Source organism: Amia ocellicauda, chromosome 16 (assembly GCF_036373705.1).
Source record: "Amia ocellicauda isolate fAmiCal2 chromosome 16, fAmiCal2.hap1, whole genome shotgun sequence".
NCBI classification, from domain to species: Eukaryota; Metazoa; Chordata; class Actinopteri; order Amiiformes; family Amiidae; genus Amia; species Amia ocellicauda.
This window is the reverse complement of record NC_089865.1, coordinates 27,805,977-27,827,954: the sequence shown is the minus strand read 5'-3', so window position 1 is coordinate 27,827,954 and position 21,978 is coordinate 27,805,977. Positions and strand designations below refer to the sequence as shown.

At 46.6% G+C, this 21,978-nt stretch overlaps 16 non-coding genes across 16 annotated transcripts; 7 read left to right on the top strand and 9 right to left on the bottom strand.

Annotated features, from left to right (window-relative positions):
- Positions 1-256: 256 nt before the first annotated feature.
- On the bottom strand, positions 257-328 carry trnaw-cca (transfer RNA tryptophan (anticodon CCA)). The gene has a single exon. It is a non-coding gene; the product is annotated as a tRNA-Trp (tRNA).
- A 1,414-nt stretch (positions 329-1,742) lies between these two features.
- Positions 1,743-1,837, top strand: trnai-uau (transfer RNA isoleucine (anticodon UAU)). Its single transcript has 2 exons — positions 1,743-1,780; positions 1,802-1,837. It is a non-coding gene; the product is annotated as a tRNA-Ile (tRNA).
- Positions 1,838-2,355: 518 nt separating this feature from the next.
- Positions 2,356-2,427, bottom strand: trnaw-cca (transfer RNA tryptophan (anticodon CCA)). The gene has a single exon. It is a non-coding gene; the product is annotated as a tRNA-Trp (tRNA).
- Positions 2,428-3,841: 1,414 nt separating this feature from the next.
- trnai-uau (transfer RNA isoleucine (anticodon UAU)) lies at positions 3,842-3,936 on the top strand. Its single transcript has 2 exons — positions 3,842-3,879; positions 3,901-3,936. It is a non-coding gene; the product is annotated as a tRNA-Ile (tRNA).
- Positions 3,937-4,454: 518 nt separating this feature from the next.
- Positions 4,455-4,526, bottom strand: trnaw-cca (transfer RNA tryptophan (anticodon CCA)). Its single transcript has one exon. It is a non-coding gene; the product is annotated as a tRNA-Trp (tRNA).
- A 2,027-nt stretch (positions 4,527-6,553) lies between these two features.
- Positions 6,554-6,625, bottom strand: trnaw-cca (transfer RNA tryptophan (anticodon CCA)). The gene has a single exon. It is a non-coding gene; the product is annotated as a tRNA-Trp (tRNA).
- A 1,414-nt stretch (positions 6,626-8,039) lies between these two features.
- trnai-uau (transfer RNA isoleucine (anticodon UAU)) lies at positions 8,040-8,134 on the top strand. The gene is made up of 2 exons: positions 8,040-8,077; positions 8,099-8,134. It is a non-coding gene; the product is annotated as a tRNA-Ile (tRNA).
- Positions 8,135-8,651: 517 nt separating this feature from the next.
- On the bottom strand, positions 8,652-8,723 carry trnaw-cca (transfer RNA tryptophan (anticodon CCA)). The gene has a single exon. It is a non-coding gene; the product is annotated as a tRNA-Trp (tRNA).
- Positions 8,724-10,137: 1,414 nt separating this feature from the next.
- Positions 10,138-10,232, top strand: trnai-uau (transfer RNA isoleucine (anticodon UAU)). Its single transcript has 2 exons — positions 10,138-10,175; positions 10,197-10,232. It is a non-coding gene; the product is annotated as a tRNA-Ile (tRNA).
- Positions 10,233-10,750: 518 nt separating this feature from the next.
- trnaw-cca (transfer RNA tryptophan (anticodon CCA)) lies at positions 10,751-10,822 on the bottom strand. Its single transcript has one exon. It is a non-coding gene; the product is annotated as a tRNA-Trp (tRNA).
- Positions 10,823-12,236: 1,414 nt separating this feature from the next.
- Positions 12,237-12,331, top strand: trnai-uau (transfer RNA isoleucine (anticodon UAU)). The gene is made up of 2 exons: positions 12,237-12,274; positions 12,296-12,331. It is a non-coding gene; the product is annotated as a tRNA-Ile (tRNA).
- A 517-nt stretch (positions 12,332-12,848) lies between these two features.
- On the bottom strand, positions 12,849-12,920 carry trnaw-cca (transfer RNA tryptophan (anticodon CCA)). The gene has a single exon. It is a non-coding gene; the product is annotated as a tRNA-Trp (tRNA).
- Positions 12,921-14,334: 1,414 nt separating this feature from the next.
- On the top strand, positions 14,335-14,429 carry trnai-uau (transfer RNA isoleucine (anticodon UAU)). The gene is made up of 2 exons: positions 14,335-14,372; positions 14,394-14,429. It is a non-coding gene; the product is annotated as a tRNA-Ile (tRNA).
- A 518-nt stretch (positions 14,430-14,947) lies between these two features.
- On the bottom strand, positions 14,948-15,019 carry trnaw-cca (transfer RNA tryptophan (anticodon CCA)). Its single transcript has one exon. It is a non-coding gene; the product is annotated as a tRNA-Trp (tRNA).
- Positions 15,020-20,240: 5,221 nt separating this feature from the next.
- trnai-uau (transfer RNA isoleucine (anticodon UAU)) lies at positions 20,241-20,335 on the top strand. The gene is made up of 2 exons: positions 20,241-20,278; positions 20,300-20,335. It is a non-coding gene; the product is annotated as a tRNA-Ile (tRNA).
- Positions 20,336-20,853: 518 nt separating this feature from the next.
- On the bottom strand, positions 20,854-20,925 carry trnaw-cca (transfer RNA tryptophan (anticodon CCA)). The gene has a single exon. It is a non-coding gene; the product is annotated as a tRNA-Trp (tRNA).
- Positions 20,926-21,978: the final 1,053 nt, after the last annotated feature.

Here is a 21,978-nt window from a genome sequence, read left to right as displayed (position 1 = left end):
GTGGCAAGCATAGCTGCCTTCCCAGCAGTTGACCTGGCTTCGATTCCCGGCCAATGCAAAACCTTTAGTTGCACATTCGCAGCGGACAGGTGGCAGCAATAGTTCAAAGTGCATGGTTACGTAGATCCCTTTGTTCCTAATGGCAAGTGTGAGTCTGGCAAAATCAGTGACATTTAGGTGCTTTGTGAATTTACGTTGCTGCTTGTGGACTTTTTATTGGAACTCTGGCGTTGGGCCTTCCCGTTGTACAAAACACTGACCCCGACGTGAATCGAACACGCACCCTTCTGATCTGGAGTCAGACGCGCTACCGTTGCGCCACAAGGTCTCAGGGCGAAAGAGTGTACCGTGAAACAGTGGTGTTCAAAGTATGTTGATGTCCAAAGTTTGTGTGTGTTCTGTTGGGTTAGGCAGTGGAATGCTTTGATTACTACTACTAGCGAGATAGTCGCTCTATCCACGAAGCAACACTCAGCATAGCAGAGCCTATAGCTCGCTGTTAGTCCGTGTACCTCATAGGTATCACACCTGGCATCAGTGCCCAATAATTCCCTTGCTTTGACAACTGTCTGTCTATGACTTCACCTACAGACGTGGACAAGACGTGGGTTTTAGATCGTATGTGCGTCAACATGAAGTTCGAGAGGTTCACGGTGCCGTAAACAAAACGCTCTAGCCTTTCGAGGGCACTCCAATTGGACCAGCTGTGGGTGCTTGCCATCTCGTCGTATCTTTCACTTTTCACTTTGCATGCATACACATGTCTCTGAGAATGACGGCACAGAGTGCGTATAAGCCCTAAACGAGAACGAGTGATTAATCCCAGGCTCCCGATTTCTTCACTACTTCCTAAGTTAAAAGACGGCCTGGAGATGCCAAGGATTGAACGCGGGGACCTCATACATGCACTCTACCACAGAGCTACATCCCCACCGGCGAGAGGCTGCTCGCAAACCTTGTATCTCCTTCCAAAAAAAACACTCAAACTGTCATTTCTACACTCTCAAAGCACTGGGAAGACCGTTTCATTGATTTTCATGTCGTAACTTTAAACCCACGCATGACCCAATGTCCGGATGAAGCTGGTTCAGTTACTTCCACGTTTTGCCTCTTTTGTAAAATGCAAAGTGAATCGAATGAAAATGAAAAGATTGTTTGAACGTTTCATCTGTGTTGCTGAGGAATTCAAGAAGCAGCAAGATTGGACTCGCAGCAATGGAGATGGAGGTTTTGGAATCACTGTCACTCCAGTGGAAAGCCTGAAAAGCACTACTTTGCAGCAGTGCCAGTCGTGTAGTGGTATCGTACAAGATTCCCATTCTTGTGACTCGCGTTCGATTCCCAGCTGGTGCACCCTACATGCTGCGCTTCCCCTCTTGTTTCCCCACACTGGTACTTGAATCGTGTGGTTAGGTCCATACCTTACTCATAAATTGAGTATGGAAAGATGGCCTGGATTTTGAACAGTCTATGAATGGCTTCGTGTCAAGGTGAAGAGCTGACTTGTGAATTTCTGTGACTGTTCATCCCATTAACTTTCATCCATTTTCTAGCACACAGTTTCTCAGGAAAGTCAATCTTGTCCACATATCTTTCCTTCACAAATTGGGCTAATGTGGAACACTAGGAACACTGTAATTCGAAATGGTAAACATGGATGCATGTCAATCTACCAACTTCTCTTGGCTTTCTTGTGACTCAGTGGGACGCGGCTATACATCCTTTCTTGAACAAGTTTTCTGGCTCTAGTGGCGCAATCGGATAGCGCACGGTACTTATAGAGCAGTACGCAGCCCGTGTCATGCCGAGGTTGTGAGTTCAAGCCTCACCTAGAGCAGTTAGCTTTTCTGCCTGGTGTTCAATTCCATGTAATGCTACCCCAGGAAAGGTAATGGTATTGTGAAATGAAAAAGCTGCTATGTTGCATGGAGAAGCTCCCTCCGCAGTCATGAACAGGAAAGTGCATCCAACGGTTGCTTTCGCAAACATCTATGCTTTGCCAAATGGAAAAATGATGTCATTCTGGCACGCAATGCTGGCTTCACATTCATGTGGAATTTGACTTTGGTTGGCAGATCAACGGCAGCGTTGGTGGTATAGTGGCAAGCATAGCTGCCTTCCCAGCAGTTGACCTGGCTTCGATTCCCGGCCAATGCAAAACCTTTAGTTGCACATTCGCAGCGGACAGGTGGCAGCAATAGTTCAAAGTGCATGGCTACGTAGATCCCTTTGTTCCTAATGGAAAGTGTGAGTCTGGCAAAATCAGTGACATTTAGGTGCTTTGTGAATTTACGTTGCCGCTTGTGGACTTTTTATTGGAACTCTGGCGTTGGGCCTTCCCGTTGTACAAAACACTGACCCCGACGTGAATCGAACACGCACCCTTCTGACCTGGAGTCAGACGCGCTACCGTTGCGCCACGAGGTCTCAGGGCGAAAGAGTGTCCCGTGATACAGTGGTGTTCAAAGTATGTTGATGTCCAAAGTTTGTGTGTGTTCTGTTGGGTTAGGCAGTGGAATGCTTTGATTACTACTACTAGCGAGATAGTCGCTCTATCCACGAAGCAACACTCAGCATAGCAGAGCCTATAGCTCGCTGTTAGTCCGTGTACCTCATAGGTATCACACCTGGCATCAGTGCCCAATAATTCCCTTGCTTTGACAACTGTCTGTCTATGACTTCACCTACAGACGTGGACAAGACGTGGGTTTTAGATCGTATGTGCGTCAACATGAAGTTCGAGAGGTTCACGGTGCCGTAAACAAAACGCTCTAGCCTTTCGAGGGCACTCCAATTGGACCAGCTGTGGGTGCTTGCCATCTCGTCGTTTCTTTCACTTTTCACTTTGCATGCATACACATGTCTCTGAGAATGACGGCACAGAGTGCGTATAAGCCCTGAACGAGAACGAGTGATTAATCCCAGGCTCCCGATTTCTTCACTACTTCCTAAGTTAAAAGACGGCCTGGAGATGCCAAGGATTGAACGCGGGGACCTCATACATGCACTCTACCACAGAGCTACATCCCCACCGGTGAGAGGCTGCTCGCAAACCTTGTATCTCCTTCCAATAAAAACACTCAAACTGTCATTTCTACACTCTGAAAGCACTGGGAAGTCCGTTTCATTGATTTTCATGTCGTAACTTTAAACCCACGCATGACCCAATGTCTGGATGAAGCTGGTTCAGTTACTTCCACGTTTTGCCTCTTTTGTAAAATGCAAAGTGAATCGAATGAAAATGAAAAGATTGTTTGAACGTTTCATCTGTGTTGCTGAGGAATTCAAGAAGCAGCAAGATTGGACTCACAGCGATGGAGATGGAGGTTTTGGAATCACTGTCACTCCAGTGGAAAGCCTAAAAAGCGCTACTTTGCAGCAGTGCCAGTCGTGTAGTGGTATCATACAAGATTCCCATTCTTGTGACTCGCGTTCGATTCCCAGCTGGTGCACCCGACATGCTGCGCTTCCCCTCTTGTTTCCCCACACTGGTACTTGAATCGTGTGGTTAGGTCCATACCTTACTCATAAATTGAGTATGGAAAGATGGCCTGGATTTTGAACAGTATATGTATGGCTTCGTGTCAAGGTGAAGAGCTGACTTGTGAATTTCTGTGACTGTTCATCCCATTAACTTTCATCCATTTTCTAGCACACAGTTTCTCAGGAAAGTCAATCTTGTCCACATATCTTTCCTTCACAAATTGGGCTAATGTGGAACACTAGGAACACTGGCATTCGAAATGGTAATCATGGATGCATGTCAATCTACCAACTTCTCTTGGCTTTCTTCTGACTCAGTGGGACGCAACTATACATCCTTTCTTGGGCCAGCTTTCTGGCTCTAGTGGCGCAATCGGTTAGCGCACGGTACTTATAGAGCAGTACGCAGCCCGTGTCATGCTGAGGTTGTGAGTTCAAGCCTCACCTAGAGCAGTTAGCTTTTCTGCCTGGTGTTCAATTCCATGTAATGCTACCCCAGGAAAGGTAATGGTATTGTGAAATGAAAAAGCTGCTATGTTGCATGGAGAAGCTCCCTCCGCAGTCATGAACAGGAAAGTGCATCCAACGGTTGCTTTCGCAAACATCTATGCTTTGCCAAATGGAAAAATGATGTCATTCTGGCACGCAATGCTGGCTTCACATTCATGTGGAATTTGACTTTGGTTGGCAGATCAACGGCAGCGTTGGTGGTATAGTGGCAAGCATAGCTGCCTTCCCAGCAGTTGACCTGGCTTCGATTCCCGGCCAATGCAAAACCTTTAGTTGCACATTCGCAGCGGACAGGTGGCAGCAATAGTTCAAAGTGCATGGCTACGTAGATCCCTTTGTTCCTAATGGAAAGTGTGAGTCTGGCAAAATCAGTGACATTTAGGTGCTTTGTGAATTTACGTTGCCGCTTGTGGACTTTTTATTGGAACTTTGGCGTTGGGCCTTCCCGTTGTACAAAACACTGACCCCGACGTGAATCGAACACGCACCCTTCTGATCTGGAGTCAGACGCGCTACCGTTGCGCCACGAGGTCTCAGGGCGAAAGAGTGTCCCGTGAAACAGTGGTGTTCAAAGTATGTTGATGTCCAAAGTTTGTGTGTGTTCTGTTGGGTTAGGCAGTGGAATGCTTTGATTACTACTACTAGCGAGATAGTCGCTCTATCCACGAAGCAACACTCAGCATAGCAGAGCCTATAGCTCGCTGTTAGTCCGTGTACCTCATAGGTATCACACCTGGCATCAGTGCCCAATAATTCCCTTGCTTTGACAACTGTCTGTCTATGACTTCACCTACAGACGTGGACAAGACGTGGGTTTTAGATCGTATGTGCGTCAACATGAAGTTCGAGAGGTTCACGGTGCCGTAAACAAAACGCTCTAGCCTTTCGAGGGCACTCCAATTGGACCAGCTGTGGGTGCTTGCCATCTCGTCGTTTCTTTCACTTTTCACTTTGCATGCATACACATGTCTCTGAGAATGACGGCACAGAGTGCGTATAAGCCCTGAACGAGAACGAGTGATTAATCCCAGGCTCCCGATTTCTTCACTACTTCCTAAGTTAAAAGACGGCCTGGAGATGCCAAGGATTGAACGCGGGGACCTCATACATGCACTCTACCACAGAGCTACATCCCCACCGGTGAGAGGCTGCTCGCAAACCTTGTATCTCCTTCCAATAAAAACACTCAAACTGTCATTTCTACACTCTGAAAGCACTGGGAAGTCCGTTTCATTGATTTTCATGTCGTAACTTTAAACCCACGCATGACCCAATGTCTGGATGAAGCTGGTTCAGTTACTTCCACGTTTTGCCTCTTTTGTAAAATGCAAAGTGAATCGAATGAAAATGAAAAGATTGTTTGAACGTTTCATCTGTGTTGCTGAGGAATTCAAGAAGCAGCAAGATTGGACTCACAGCGATGGAGATGGAGGTTTTGGAATCACTGTCACTCCAGTGGAAAGCCTAAAAAGCGCTACTTTGCAGCAGTGCCAGTCGTGTAGTGGTATCATACAAGATTCCCATTCTTGTGACTCGCGTTCGATTCCCAGCTGGTGCACCCGACATGCTGCGCTTCCCCTCTTGTTTCCCCACACTGGTACTTGAATCGTGTGGTTAGGTCCATACCTTACTCATAAATTGAGTATGGAAAGATGGCCTGGATTTTGAACAGTATATGTATGGCTTCGTGTCAAGGTGAAGAGCTGACTTGTGAATTTCTGTGACTGTTCATCCCATTAACTTTCATCCATTTTCTAGCACACAGTTTCTCAGGAAAGTCAATCTTGTCCACATATCTTTCCTTCACAAATTGGGCTAATGTGGAACACTAGGAACACTGGCATTCGAAATGGTAATCATGGATGCATGTCAATCTACCAACTTCTCTTGGCTTTCTTCTGACTCAGTGGGACGCAACTATACATCCTTTCTTGGGCCAGCTTTCTGGCTCTAGTGGCGCAATCGGTTAGCGCATGGTACTTATAGAGCAGTACGCAGCCCGTGTCATGCTGAGGTTGTGAGTTCATGCCTCACTCACAGCAGTTAGCTTTTCTGCCTGGTGTTCAATTCCATGTAATGCTACCCCAGGAAAGGTAATGGTATTGTGAAATGAAAAAGCTGCTATGTTGCATGGAGAAGCTCCCTCCGCAGTCATGAACAGGAAAGTGCATCCAACGGTTGCTTTCGCAAACATCTATGCTTTGCCAAATTGAAAAATGATGTCATTCTGGCACGCAATGCTGGCTTCACATTCATGTGGAATTTGGCTTTGGTTGGCAGATCAACGGCAGCGTTGGTGGTATAGTGGCAAGCATAGCTGCCTTCCCAGCAGTTGACCTGGCTTCGATTCCCGGCCAATGCAAAACCTTTAGTTGCACATTCGCAGTGGACAGGTGGCAGCAATAGTTCAAAGTGCATGGCTACGTAGATCCCTTTGTTCCTAATGGCAAGTGTGAGTCTGGCAAAATCAGTGACATTTAGGTGCTTTGTGAATTTACGTTGCCGCCTGTGGACTTTTTATTGGAACTCTGGCGTTGGGCCTTCCCGTTGTACAAAACACTGACCCCGACGTGAATCGAACACGCACCCTTCTGATCTGGAGTCAGACGCGCTACCGTTGCGCCACGAGGTCTCAGGGCGAAAGAGTGTCCCATGAAACAGTGGTGTTCAAAGTATGTTGATGTCCAAAGTTTGTGTGTGTTCTGTTGGGTTAGGCAGTGGAATGCTTTGATTACTACTACTAGCGAGATAGTCGCTCTATCCACGAAGCAACACTCAGCATAGCAGTGCCTATAGCTCGCTGTTAGTCCGTGTACCTCATAGGTATCACACCTGGCATCAGTGCCCAATAATTCCCTTGCTTTGACAACTGTCTGTCTATGACTTCACCTACAGACGTGGACAAGACGTGGGTTTTAGATCGTATGTGCGTCAACATGAAGTTCGAGAGGTTCACGGTGCCGTAAACAAAACGCTCTAGCCTTTCGAGGGCACTCCAATTGGACCAGCTGTGGGTGCTTGCCATCTCGTCGTTTCTTTCACTTTTCACTTTGCATGCATACACATGTCTCTGAGAATGACGGCACAGAGTGCGTATAAGCCCTAAACGAGAACGAGTGATTAATCCCAGGCTCCCGATTTCTTCACTACTTCCTAAGTTAAAAGACGGCCTGGAGATGCCAAGGATTGAACGCGGGGACCTCATACATGCACTCTACCACAGAGCTACATCCCCACCGGCGAGAGGCTGCTCTCAAACCTTGTATCTCCTTCCAAAAAAAACACTCAAACTGTCATTTCTACACTCTCAAAGCACTGGGAAGTCCGTTTCATTGATTTTCATGTCGTAACTTTAAACCCACGCATGACCCAATGTCCGGATGAAGCTGGTTCAGTTACTTCCACGTTTTGCCTCTTTTGTAAAATGCAAAGTGAATCGAATGAAAATGAAAAGATTGTTTGAACGTTTCATCTGTGTTGCTGAGGAATTCAAGAAGCAGCAAGATTGGACTCGCAGCGATGGAGATGGAGGTTTTGGAATCACTGTCACTCCAGTGGAAAGCCTGAAAAGCGCTACTTTGCAGCAGTGCCAGTCGTGTAGTGGTATCATACAAGATTCCCATTCTTGTGACTCGCGTTCGATTCCCGGCTGGTGCACCCGACATGCTGCGCTTCCCCTCTTGTTTCCCCACACTGGTACTTGAATCGTGTGGTTAGGTCCATACCTTACTCATAAATTGAGTATGGAAAGATGGCCTGGATTTTGAACAGTCTATGTATGGCTTCGTGTCAAGGTGAAGAGCTGACTTGTGAATTTCTGTGACTGTTCATCCCATTAACTTTCATCCATTTTCTAGCACACAGTTTCTCAGGAAAGTCAATCTTGTCCACATATCTTTCCTTCACAAATTGGGCTAATGTGGAACACTAGGAACACTGTAATTCGAAATGGTAAACATGGATGCATGTCAATCTACCAACTTCTCTTGGCTTTCTTGTGACTCAGTGGGACGCGGCTATACATCCTTTCTTGAACAAGTTTTCTGGCTCTAGTGGCGCAATCGGTTAGCGCACGGTACTTATAGAGCAGTACGCAGCCCGTGTCATGCCGAGGTTGTGAGTTCAAGCCTCACCTAGAGCAGTTATCTTTTCTGCCTGGTGTTCAATTCCATGTAATGCTTCCCCAGGAAAGGTAATGGTATTGTGAAATGAAAAAGCTGCTATGTTGCATGGAGAAGCTCCCTCCGCAGTCATGAACAGGAAAGTGCATCCAACGGTTGCTTTCGCAAACATCTATGCTTTGCCAAGTGGGAAAATGAAGTCATTCTGGCACGCAATGCTGGCTTCACATTCATGTGGAATTTGACTTTGTTGGCAGATCAACGGCAGTGTTGGTGGTATAGTGGCAAGCATAGCTGCCTTCCCAGGAGTTGACCTGGCTTCGATTCCCGGCCAATGCAAAACCTTTAGTTGCACATTCGCAGCGGACAGGTGGCAGCAATAGTTCAAAGTGCATGGCTACGTAGATCCCTTTGTTCCTAATGGCAAGTGTGAGTCTGGCAAAATCAGTGACATTAAGCTGCTTTGTGAATTTACGTTGCCGCTTGTGGACTTTTTATTGGAACTCTGGCGTTGAGCCATCCCGTTGTACAAAACACTGACCCCGACGTGAATCAAACACACACCCTTCTGATCTGGAGTCAGACACGCTACCGTTGCGCCACGAGGTCTCAGGGTGAAAGAGTGTCCCGTGAAACAGTGGTGTTCAAAGTATGTTGATGTCCAAAGTTTGTGTGTGTTCTGTTGGGTTAGGCAGTGGAATGCTTTGATTACTACTACTAGCGAGATAGTCGCTCTATCCACGAAGCAACACTCAGCATAGCAGAGCCTATAGCTCGCTGTTAGTCCGTGTACCTCATAGGTATCACACCTGGCATCAGTGCCCAATAATTCCCTTGCTTTGACAACTGTCTGTCTATGACTTCACCTACAGACGTGGACAAGACGTGGGTTTTAGATCGTATGTGCGTCAACATGAAGTTCGAGAGGTTCACGGTGCCGTAAACAAAACGCTCTAGCCTTTCGAGGGCACTCCAATTGGACCAGCTGTGGGTGCTTGCCATCTCGTCGTATCTTTCACTTTTCACTTTGCATGCATACACATGTCTCTGAGAATGACGGCACAGAGTGCGTATAAGCCCTAAACGAGAACGAGTGATTAATCCCAGGCTCCCGATTTCTTCACTACTTCCTAAGTTAAAAGACGGCCTGGAGATGCCAAGGATTGAACGCGGGGACCTCATACATGCACTCTACCACAGAGCTACATCCCCACCGGCGAGAGGCTGCTCGCAAACCTTGTATCTCCTTCCAAAAAAAACACTCAAACTGTCATTTCTACACTCTCAAAGCACTGGGAAGTCCGTTTCATTGATTTTCATGTCGTAACTTTAAACCCACGCATGACCCAATGTCCGGATGAAGCTGGTTCAGTTACTTCCACGTTTTGCCTCTTTTGTAAAATGCAAAGTGAATCGAATGAAAATGAAAAGATTGTTTGAACGTTTCATCTGTGTTGCTGAGGAATTCAAGAAGCAGCAAGATTGGACTCGCAGCGATGGAGATGGAGGTTTTGGAATCACTGTCACTCCAGTGGAAAGCCTGAAAAGCACTACTTTGCAGCAGTGCCAGTCGTGTAGTGGTATCATACAAGATTCCCATTCTTGTGACTCGCGTTCGATTCCCAGCTGGTGCACCCTACATGCTGCGCTTCCCCTCTTGTTTCCCCACACTGGTACTTGAATCGTGTGGTTAGGTCCATACCTTACTCATAAATTGAGTATGGAAAGATGGCCTGGATTTTGAACAGTCTATGAATGGCTTCGTGTCAAGGTGAAGAGCTGACTTGTGAATTTCTGTGACTGTTCATCCCATTACCTTTCATCCATTTTCTAGCACACAGTTTCTCAGGAAAGTCAATCTTGTCCACATATCTTTCCTTCACAAATTGGGCTAATGTGGAACACTAGGAACACTGGCATTCGACATGGTAAACATGGATGCATGTCAATCTACCAACTTCTCTTGGCTTTCTTGTGACTCAGTGGGACGCGACTATACATCCTTTCTTGAACCAGTTTTCTGGCTCTAGTGGCGCAATCGGTTAGCGCACGGTACTTATAGAGCAGTACGCAGCCCGTGTCATGCCGAGGTTGTGAGTTCAAGCCTCACCTAGAGCAGTTAGCTTTTCTGCCTGGTGTTCAATTCCATGTAATGCTACCCCAGGAAAGGTAATGGTATTGTGAAATGAAAAAGCTGCTATGTTGCATGGAGAAGCTCCCTCCTCAGTCATGATCAGGAAAGTGCATCCAACGGTTGCTTTCGCAAACATCTATGCTTTGCCAAATGGAAAAATGATGTCATTCTGGCACGCAATGCTGGCTTCACATTCATGTGGAATTTGACTTTGGTTGGCAGATCAACGGCAGCGTTGGTGGTATAGTGGCAAGCATAGCTGCTTTCCCAGCAGTTGACCTGGCTTCGATTCCCGGCCAATGCAAAACCTTTAGTTGCACATTCGCAGTGGACAGGTGGCAGCAATAGTTCAAAGTGCATGGCTACGTAGATCCCTTTATTCCTAATGGCAAGTGTGAGTCTGGCAAAATCAGTGACATTTAGGTGCTTTGTGAATTTACGTTGCCGCTTGTGGACTTTTTATTGGAACTCTGGCGTTGGGCCTTCCCGTTGTACAAAACACTGACCCCGACGTGAATCGAACACGCACCCTTCTGATCTGGAGTCAGACGCGCTACCGTTGCGCCACGAGGTCTCAGGGCGAAAGAGTGTCCCATGAAACAGTGGTGTTCAAAGTATGTTGATGTCCAAAGTTTGTGTGTGTTCTGTTGGGTTAGGCAGTGGAATGCTTTGATTACTACTACTAGCGAGATAGTCGCTCTATCCACGAAGCAACACTCAGCATAGCAGTGCCTATAGCTCGCTGTTAGTCCGTGTACCTCATAGGTATCACACCTGGCATCAGTGCCCAATAATTCCCTTGCTTTGACAACTGTCTGTCTATGACTTCACCTACAGACGTGGACAAGACGTGGGTTTTAGATCGTATGTGCGTCAACATGAAGTTCGAGAGGTTCACGGTGCCGTAAACAAAACGCTCTAGCCTTTCGAGGGCACTCCAATTGGACCAGCTGTGGGTGCTTGCCATCTCGTCGTTTCTTTCACTTTTCACTTTGCATGCATACACATGTCTCTGAGAATGACGGCACAGAGTGCGTATAAGCCCTAAACGAGAACGAGTGATTAATCCCAGGCTCCCGATTTCTTCACTACTTCCTAAGTTAAAAGACGGCCTGGAGATGCCAAGGATTGAACGCGGGGACCTCATACATGCACTCTACCACAGAGCTACATCCCCACCGGCGAGAGGCTGCTCGCAAACCTTGTATCTCCTTCCAAAAAAAACACTCAAACTGTCATTTCTACACTCTCAAAGCACTGGGAAGTCCGTTTCATTGATTTTCATGTCGTAACTTTAAACCCACGCATGACCCAATGTCCGGATGAAGCTGGTTCAGTTACTTCCACGTTTTGCCTCTTTTGTAAAATGCAAAGTGAATCGAATGAAAATGAAAAGATTGTTTGAACGTTTCATCTGTGTTGCTGAGGAATTCAAGAAGCAGCAAGATTGGACTCGCAGCGATGGAGATGGAGGTTTTGGAATCACTGTCACTCCAGTGGAAAGCCTGAAAAGCGCTACTTTGCAGCAGTGCCAGTCGTGTAGTGGTATCATACAAGATTCCCATTCTTGTGACTCGCGTTCGATTCCCGGCTGGTGCACCCGACATGCTGCGCTTCCCCTCTTGTTTCCCCACACTGGTACTTGAATCGTGTGGTTAGGTCCATACCTTACTCATAAATTGAGTATGGAAAGATGGCCTGGATTTTGAACAGTCTATGTATGGCTTCGTGTCAAGGTGAAGAGCTGACTTGTGAATTTCTGTGACTGTTCATCCCATTAACTTTCATCCATTTTCTAGCACACAGTTTCTCAGGAAAGTCAATCTTGTCCACATATCTTTCCTTCACAAATTGGGCTAATGTGGAACACTAGGAACACTGTAATTCGAAATGGTAAACATGGATGCATGTCAATCTACCAACTTCTCTTGGCTTTCTTGTGACTCAGTGGGACGCGGCTATACATCCTTTCTTGAACAAGTTTTCTGGCTCTAGTGGCGCAATCGGTTAGCGCACGGTACTTATAGAGCAGTACGCAGCCCGTGTCATGCTGAGGTTGTGAGTTCAAGCCTCACCTAGAGCAGTTATCTTTTCTGCCTGGTGTTCAATTCCATGTAATGCTTCCCCAGGAAAGGTAATGGTATTGTGAAATGAAAAAGCTGCTATGTTGCATGGAGAAGCTCCCTCCGCAGTCATGAACAGGAAAGTGCATCCAACGGTTGCTTTCGCAAACATCTATGCTTTGCCAAGTGGGAAAATGAAGTCATTCTGGCACGCAATGCTGGCTTCACATTCATGTGGAATTTGACTTTGTTGGCAGATCAACGGCAGTGTTGGTGGTATAGTGGCAAGCATAGCTGCCTTCCCAGGAGTTGACCTGGCTTCGATTCCCGGCCAATGCAAAACCTTTAGTTGCACATTCGCAGCGGACAGGTGGCAGCAATAGTTCAAAGTGCATGGCTACGTAGATCCCTTTGTTCCTAATGGCAAGTGTGAGTCTGGCAAAATCAGTGACATTAAGCTGCTTTGTGAATTTACGTTGCCGCTTGTGGACTTTTTATTGGAACTCTGGCGTTGAGCCATCCCGTTGTACAAAACACTGACCCCGACGTGAATCAAACACACACCCTTCTGATCTGGAGTCAGACACGCAACCGTTGCGCCACGAGGTCTCAGGGTGAAAGAGTGTCCCGTGAAACAGTGGTGTTCAAAGTATGTTGATGTCCAAAGTTTGTGTGTGTTCTGTTGGGTTAGGCAGTGGAATGCTTTGATTACTACTACTAGCGAGATAGTCGCTCTATCCACGAAGCAACACTCAGCATAGCAGAGCCTATAGCTCGCTGTTAGTCCGTGTACCTCATAGGTATCACACCTGGCATCAGTGCCCAATAATTCCCTTGCTTTGACAACTGTCTGTCTATGACTTCACCTACAGACGTGGACAAGACGTGGGTTTTAGATCGTATGTGCGTCAACATGAAGTTCGAGAGGTTCACGGTGCCGTAAACAAAACGCTCTAGCCTTTCGAGGGCACTCCAATTGGACCAGCTGTGGGTGCTTGCCATCTCGTCGTATCTTTCACTTTTCACTTTGCATGCATACACATGTCTCTGAGAATGACGGCACAGAGTGCGTATAAGCCCTAAACGAGAACGAGTGATTAATCCCAGGCTCCCGATTTCTTCACTACTTCCTAAGTTAAAAGACGGCCTGGAGATGCCAAGGATTGAACGCGGGGACCTCATACATGCACTCTACCACAGAGCTACATCCCCACCGGCGAGAGGCTGCTCGCAAACCTTGTATCTCCTTCCAAAAAAAACACTCAAACTGTCATTTCTACACTCTCAAAGCACTGGGAAGTCCGTTTCATTGATTTTCATGTCGTAACTTTAAACCCACGCATGACCCAATGTCCGGATGAAGCTGGTTCAGTTACTTCCACGTTTTGCCTCTTTTGTAAAATGCAAAGTGAATCGAATGAAAATGAAAAGATTGTTTGAACGTTTCATCTGTGTTGCTGAGGAATTCAAGAAGCAGCAAGATTGGACTCGCAGCGATGGAGATGGAGGTTTTGGAATCACTGTCACTCCAGTGGAAAGCCTGAAAAGCACTACTTTGCAGCAGTGCCAGTCGTGTAGTGGTATCATACAAGATTCCCATTCTTGTGACTCGCGTTCGATTCCCAGCTGGTGCACCCTACATGCTGCGCTTCCCCTCTTGTTTCCCCACACTGGTACTTGAATCGTGTGGTTAGGTCCATACCTTACTCATAAATTGAGTATGGAAAGATGGCCTGGATTTTGAACAGTCTATGAATGGCTTCGTGTCAAGGTGAAGAGCTGACTTGTGAATTTCTGTGACTGTTCATCCCATTACCTTTCATCCATTTTCTAGCACACAGTTTCTCAGGAAAGTCAATCTTGTCCACATATCTTTCCTTCACAAATTGGGCTAATGTGGAACACTAGGAACACTGGCATTCGACATGGTAAACATGGATGCATGTCAATCTACCAACTTCCCTTGGCTTTCTTGTGACTCAGTGGGACGCGACTATACATCCTTTCTTGAACCAGTTTTCTGGCTCTAGTGGCGCAATCGGTTAGCGCACGGTACTTATAGAGCAGTACGCAGCCTGTGTCATGCCGAGGTTGTGAGTTCAAGCCTCACCTAGAGCAGTTAGCTTTTCTGCCTGGTGTTCAATTCCATGTAATGCTACCCCAGGAAAGGTAATGGTATTGTGAAATGAAAAAGCTGCTATGTTGCATGGAGAAGCTCCCTCCTCAGTCATGATCAGGAAAGTGCATCCAACGGTTGCTTTCGCAAACATCTATGCTTTGCCAAATGGAAAAATGATGTCATTCTGGCACGCAATGCTGGCTTCACATTCATGTGGAATTTGACTTTGGTTGGCAGATCAACGGCAGCGTTGGTGGTATAGTGGCAAGCATAGCTGCCTTCCCAGCAGTTGACCTGGCTTCGATTCCCGGCCAATGCAAAACCTTTAGTTGCACATTCGCAGTGGACAGGTGGCAGCAATAGTTCAAAGTGCATGGCTACGTAGATCCCTTTGTTCCTAATGGCAAGTGTGAGTCTGGCAAAATCAGTGACATTTAGGTGCTTTGTGAATTTACGTTGCCGCTTGTGGACTTTTTATTGGAACTCTGGCGTTGGGCCTTCCCGTTGTACAAAACACTGACCCCGACGTGAATCGAACACGCACCCTTCTGATCTGGAGTCAGACGCGCTACCATTGCGCCACGAGGTCTCAGGGCGAAAGAGTGTCCCGTGAAACAGTGGTGTTCAAAGTATGTTGATGTCCAAAGTTTGTGTGTGTTCTGTTGGGTTAGGCAGTGGAATGCTTTGATTACTACTACTAGCGAGATAGTCGCTCTATCCACGAAGCAACACTCAGCATAGCAGAGCCTATAGCTCGCTGTTAGTCCGTGTACCTCATAGGTATCACACCTGGCATCAGTGCCCAATAATTCCCTTGCTTTGACAACTGTCTGTCTATGACTTCACCTACAGACGTGGACAAGACGTGGGTTTTAGATCGTATGTGTTTCAACATGAAGTTCGAGAGGTTCACGGTGCCGTAAACAAAACGCTCTAGCCTTTCGAGGGCACTCCAATTGGACCAGCTGTGGGTGCTTGCCATCTCGTCGTTTCTTTCACTTTTCACTTTGCATGCATACACATGTCTCTGAGAATGACGGCACAGAGTGCGTATAAGCCCTAAACGAGAACGAGTGATTAATCCCAGGCTCCCGATTTCTTCACTACTTCCTAAGTTAAAAGACGGCCTGGAGATGCCAAGGATTGAACGCGGGGACCTCATACATGCACTCTACCACAGAGCTACATCCCCACCGGCGAGAGGCTGCTCGCAAACCTTGTATCTCCTTCCAAAAAAAACACTCAAACTGTCATTTCTACACTCTCAAAGCACTGGGAAGTCCGTTTCATTGATTTTCATGTCGTAACTTTAAACCCACGCATGACCCAATGTCCGGATGAAGCTGGTTCAGTTACTTCCACGTTTTGCCTCTTTTGTAAAATGCAAAGTGAATCGAATGAAAATGAAAAGATTGTTTGAACGTTTCATCTGTGTTGCTGAGGAATTCAAGAAGCAGCAAGATTGGACTCGCAGCGATGGAGATGGAGGTTTTGGAATCACTGTCACTCCAGTGGAAAGCCTGAAAAGCGCTACTTTGCAGCAGTGCCAGTCGTGTAGTGGTATCATACAAGATTCCCATTCTTGTGACTCGCGTTCGATTCCCGGCTGACGCACCCGACATGCTGCGCTTCCCCTCTTGTTTCCCCACACTGGTACTTGAATCGTGTGGTTAGGTCCATACCTTACTCATAAATTGAGTATGGAAAGATGGCCTGGATTTTGAACAGTCTATGTATGGCTTCGTGTCAAGGTGAAGAGCTGACTTGTGAATTTCTGTGACTGTTCATCCCATTAACTTTCATCCATTTTCTAGCACACAGTTTCTCAGGAAAGTCAATGTTGTCCACATATCTTTCCTTCACAAATTGGGCTAATGTGGAACACTAGGAACACTGGCAAAAGTTTGTGTCCAAAGTTTGTGTGTGTTCTGTTGGGTTAGGCAGTGGAATGCTTTGATTACTACTACTAGCGAGATAGTCGCTCTATCCACGAAGCAACACTCAGCATAGCAGAGCCTATAGCTCGCTGTTAGTCCGTGTACCTCATAGGTATCACACCTGGCATCAGTGCCCAATAATTCCCTTGCTTTGACAACTGTCTGTCTATGACTTCACCTACAGACGTGGACAAGACGTGGGTTTTAGATCGTATGTGTTTCAACATGAAGTTCGAGAGGTTCACGGTGCCGTAAACAAAACGCTCTAGCCTTTCGAGGGCACTCCAATTGGACCAGCTGTGGGTGCTTGCCATCACGTCGTTTCTTTCACTTTTCACTTTGCATGCATACACATGTCTCTGAGAATGACGGCACAGAGTGCGTATAAGCCCTAAACGAGAACGAGTGATTAATCCCAGGCTCCCGATTTCTTCACTACTTCCTAAGTTAAAAGACGGCCTGGAGATGCCAAGGATTGAACGCGGGGACCTCATACATGCACTCTACCACAGAGCTACATCCCCACCGGCGAGAGGCTGCTCGCAAACCTTGTATCTCCTTCCAAAAAAAACACTCAAACTGTCATTTCTACACTCTCAAAGCACTGGGAAGTCCGTTTCATTGATTTTCATGTCGTAACTTTAAACCCACGCATGACCCAATGTCCGGATGAAGCTGGTTCAGTTACTTCCACGTTTTGCCTCTTTTGTAAAATGCAAAGTGAATCGAATGAAAATGAAAAGATTGTTTGAACGTTTCATCTGTGTTGCTGAGGAATTCAAGAAGCAGCAAGATTGGACTCGCAGCGATGGAGATGGAGGTTTTGGAATCACTGTCACTCCAGTGGAAAGCCTGAAAAGCGCTACTTTGCAGCAGTGCCAGTCGTGTAGTGGTATCATACAAGATTCCCATTCTTGTGACTCGCGTTCGATTCCCGGCTGACGCACCCGACATGCTGCGCTTCCCCTCTTGTTTCCCCACACTGGTACTTGAATCGTGTGGTTAGGTCCATACCTTACTCATAAATTGAGTATGGAAAGATGACCTGGATTTTGAACAGTCTATGTATGGCTTCGTGTCAAGGTGAAGAGCTGACTTGTGAATTTCTGTGACTGTTCATCCCATTAACTTTCATCCATTTTCTAGCACACAGTTTCTCAGGAAAGTCAATCTTGTCCACATATCTTTCCTTCACAAATTGGGCTAATGTGGAACACTAGGAACACTGGCAAAAGTTTGTGTCCAAAGTTTGTGTGTGTTCTGTTGGGTTAGGCAGTGGAATGCTTTGATTACTACTACTAGCGAGATAGTCGCTCTATCCACGAAGCAACACTCAGCATAGCAGAGCCTATAGCTCGCTGTTAGTCCGTGTACCTCATAGGTATCACACCTGGCATCAGTGCCCAATAATTCCCTTGCTTTGACAACTGTCTGTCTATGACTTCACCTACAGACGTTGACAAGACGTGGGATTTAGATCGTATGTGCGTCAACATGAAGTTCGAGAGGTTCATGGTGCCGTAAACAAAACGCTCTAGCCTTTCGAGGGCACTCCAATTGGACCAGCTGTGGGTGCTTGCCATCTCGTCGTATCTTTCACTTTTCACTTTGCATGCATACACATGTCTCTGAGAATGACGGCACAGACTGCGTATAAGCCCTAAACGAGAACGAGTGATTAATCCCAGGCTCCCGATTTCTTCACTACTTCCTAAGTTAAAAGACGGCCTGGAGATGCCAAGGATTGAACGCGGGGACTTCATACATGCACTCTACCACTGAGTTACATCCCCACCGGCGAGAGGCTGCTCGCAAACCTTGTATCTCCTTCCAAAAAAAACACTCAAACTGTCATTTCTACACTCTCAAAGCACTGGGAAGTCCGTTTCATTGATTTTCATGTCGTAACTTTAAACCCACGCATGACCCAATGTCCGGATGAAGCTGGTTCAGTTACTTCCACGTTTTGCCTCTTTTGTAAAATGCAAAGTGAATCGAATGAAAATGAAAAGATTGTTTGAACGTTTCATCTGTGTTGCTGAGGAATTCAAGAAGCAGCAAGATTGGACTCGCAGCGATGGAGATGGAGGTTTTGGAATCACTGTCACTCCAGTGGAAAGCCTGAAAAGCGCTACTTTGCAGCAGTGCCAGTCGTGTAGTGGTATCATACAAGATTCCCATTCTTGTGACTCGCGTTCGATTCCCGGCTGACGCACCCGACATGCTGCGCTTCCCCTCTTGTTTCCCCACACTGGTACTTGAATCGTGTGGTTAGGTCCATACCTTACTCATAAATTGAGTATGGAAAGATGACCTGGATTTTGAACAGTCTATGTATGGCTTCGTGTCAAGGTGAAGAGCTGACTTGTGAATTTCTGTGACTGTTCATCCCATTAACTTTCATCCATTTTCTAGCACACAGTTTCTCAGGAAAGTCAATCTTGTCCACATATCTTTCCTTCACAAATTGGGCTAATGTGGAACACTAGGAACACTGGCAAAAGTTTGTGTCCAAAGTTTGTGTGTGTTCTGTTGGGTTAGGCAGTGGAATGCTTTGATTACTACTACTAGCGAGATAGTCGCTCTATCCACGAAGCAACACTCAGCATAGCAGAGCCTATAGCTCGCTGTTAGTCCGTGTACCTCATAGGTATCACACCTGGCATCAGTGCCCAATAATTCCCTTGCTTTGACAACTGTCTGTCTATGACTTCACCTACAGACGTGGACAAGACGTGGGTTTTAGATCGTATGTGCGTCAACATGAAGTTCGAGAGGTTCACGGTGCCGTAAACAAAACGCTCTAGCCTTTCGAGCGCACTCCAATTGGACCAGCTGTGGGTGCTTGCCATCTCGTCGTTTCTTTCATTTTTCACTTTGCATGCATACACATGTCTCTGAGAATGACGGCACAGAGTGCGTATAAGCCCTAAACGAGAACGAGTGATTAATCCCAGGCTCCCGATTTCTTCACTACTTCCTAAGTTAAAAGACGGCCTGGAGATGCCAAGGATTGAACGCGGGGACCTCATACATGCACTCTACCACAGAGCTACATCCCCACCAGCGAGAGGCTGCTCGCAAACCTTGTATCTCCTTCCAAAAAAAACACTCAAACTTTCATTTCTACACTCTCAAAGCACTGGGAAGTCCGTTTCATTGATTTTCATGTCGTAACTTTAAACCCACGCATGACCCAATGTCCGGATGAAGCTGGTTCAGTTACTTCCACGTTTTGCCTCTTTTGTAAAATGCAAAGTGAATCGAATGAAAATGAAAAGATTGTTTAAACGTTTCATCTGTGTTGCTGAGGAACTCAAGAAGCAGCAAGATTGGACTTGCAGCGATGGAGATGGAGGTTTTGGAATCACTGTCACTCCAGTGGAAAGCCTGAAAAGCGCTACTTTGCAGCAGTGCCAGTCGTGTAGTGGTATCATACAAGATTCCCATTCTTGTGACTCGCGTTCGATTCCCGGCTGGTGCACCCGACATGCTGCGCTTCCCCTCTTGTTTCCCCACACTGGTACTTGAATCGTGTGGTTAGGTCCATATCTTACTCATAAATTGAGTATGGAAAGATGGCCTGGATTTTGAAAAGTCTATGTATGGCTTCGTGTCAAGGTGAAAAGCTGACTTGTGAATTTCTGTGACTGTTCATCCCATTAACTTTCATCCATTTTCTAGCACACAGTTTCTCAGGAAAGTCAATCTTGTCCACATATCTTTCCTTCACAAATTGGGCTAATGTGGAACACTAGGAACACTGACATTCGAAATTGTAAACATGGATGCATGTCAATCTACCAACTTCCCTTGGCTTTCTTGTGACTCAGTGGGACGCGGCTATACAACCTTTCTTGGACCAGTTTTCTGGCTCTAGTGGCGCAATCGGTTAGCGCACGGTACTTATAGAGCAGTACGCAGCCTGTGTCATGCCGAGGTTGTGAGTTCAAGCCTCACCTAGAGCAGTTAGCTTTTCTGCCTGGTGTTCAATTCCATGTAATGCTACCCCAGGAAAGGTAATGGTATTGTGAAATGAAAAAGCTGCTATGTTGCATGGAGAAGCTCCCTCCGCAGTCATGAACAGGAAAGTGCATCCAACGGTTGCTTTCGCAAAGATCTATGCTTTGCCAAATGGAAAAATGATGTCATTCTGGCACGCAATGCTGGCTTCACATTCATGTGGAATTTGACTTTGGTTGGCAGATCAACGGCAGCGTTGGTGGTATAGTGGCAAGCATAGCTGCCTTCCCAGCAGTTGACCTGACTTCGATTCCCGGCCAATGCAAAACCTTTAGTTGCACATTCGCAGCGGACAGGTGGCAGCAATAGTTCAAAGTGCATGGCTACGTAGATCCCTTTGTTCCTTATGGCAAGTGTGAGTCTGGCAAAATCAGTGACATTTAGGTGCTTTGTGAATTTACGTTGCCGCTTGTGGACTTTTTATTGGAACTCTGGCGTTGGGCCTTCCCGTTGTACAAAACACTGACCCCGACATGAATCAAACACGCACCCTTCTGATCTGGAGTCAGACGCGCTACCGTTGCGCCACGAGGTCTCAGGGCGAAAGAGTGTCCCGTAAAACAGTGGTGTTCAAAGTATGTTGATGTCCAAAGTTTGTGTGTGTTCTGTTGGGTTAGGCAGTGGAATGCTTTGATTACTACTACTAGCGAGATAGTCGCTCTATCCACGAAGCAACACTCAGCATAGCAGAGCCTATAGCTCGCTGTTAGTCCGTGTACCTCATAGGTATCACACCTGGCATCAGTGCCCAATAATTCCCTTGCTTTGACAACTGTCTGTCTATGACTTCACCTACAGACGTGGACAAGACGTGGGTTTTAGATCGTATGTGCGTCAACATGAAGTTCGAGAGGTTCACGGTGCCGTAAACAAAACGCTCTAGCCTTTCGAGGGCACTCCAATTGGACCAGCTGTGGGTGCTTGCCATCTCGTCGTTTCTTTCACTTCTCACTTTGCATGCATACACATTTCTCTGAGAATGACGGCACAGAGTGCGTATAAGCCCTAAACGAGAACGAGTGATTAATCCCAGGCTCCCGATTTCTTCACTACTTCCTAAGTTAAAAGACGGCCTGGAGATGCCAAGGATTGAACGCGGGGACTTCATACATGCACTCTACCACTGAGTTACATCCCCACCGGCGAGAGGCTGCTCGCAAACCTTGTATCTCCTTCCAAAAAAAACACTCAAACTGTCATTTCTACACTCTGAAAGCACTGGGAAGTCCGTTTCATTGATTTTCATGTCGTAACTTTAAACCCACGCATGACCCAATGTCCGGATGAAGCTGGTTCAGTTACTTCCACGTTTTGCCTCTTTTGTAAAATGCAAAGTGAATCGAATGAAAATGAAAAGATTGTTTGAACGTTTCATCTGTGTTGCTGAGGAATTCAAGAAGCAGCAAGATTGGACTCACAGCGATTGAGATGGAGGTTTTGGAATCACTGTCACTCCAGTGGAAAGCCTGAAAAGCGCTACTTTGCAGCAGTGCTAGTCGTGTAGTGGTATCATACAAGATTCCCATTCTTGTGACTCGCGTTCGATTCCCGGCTGGTGCACCCGACATGCTGCGCTTCCCCTCTTGTT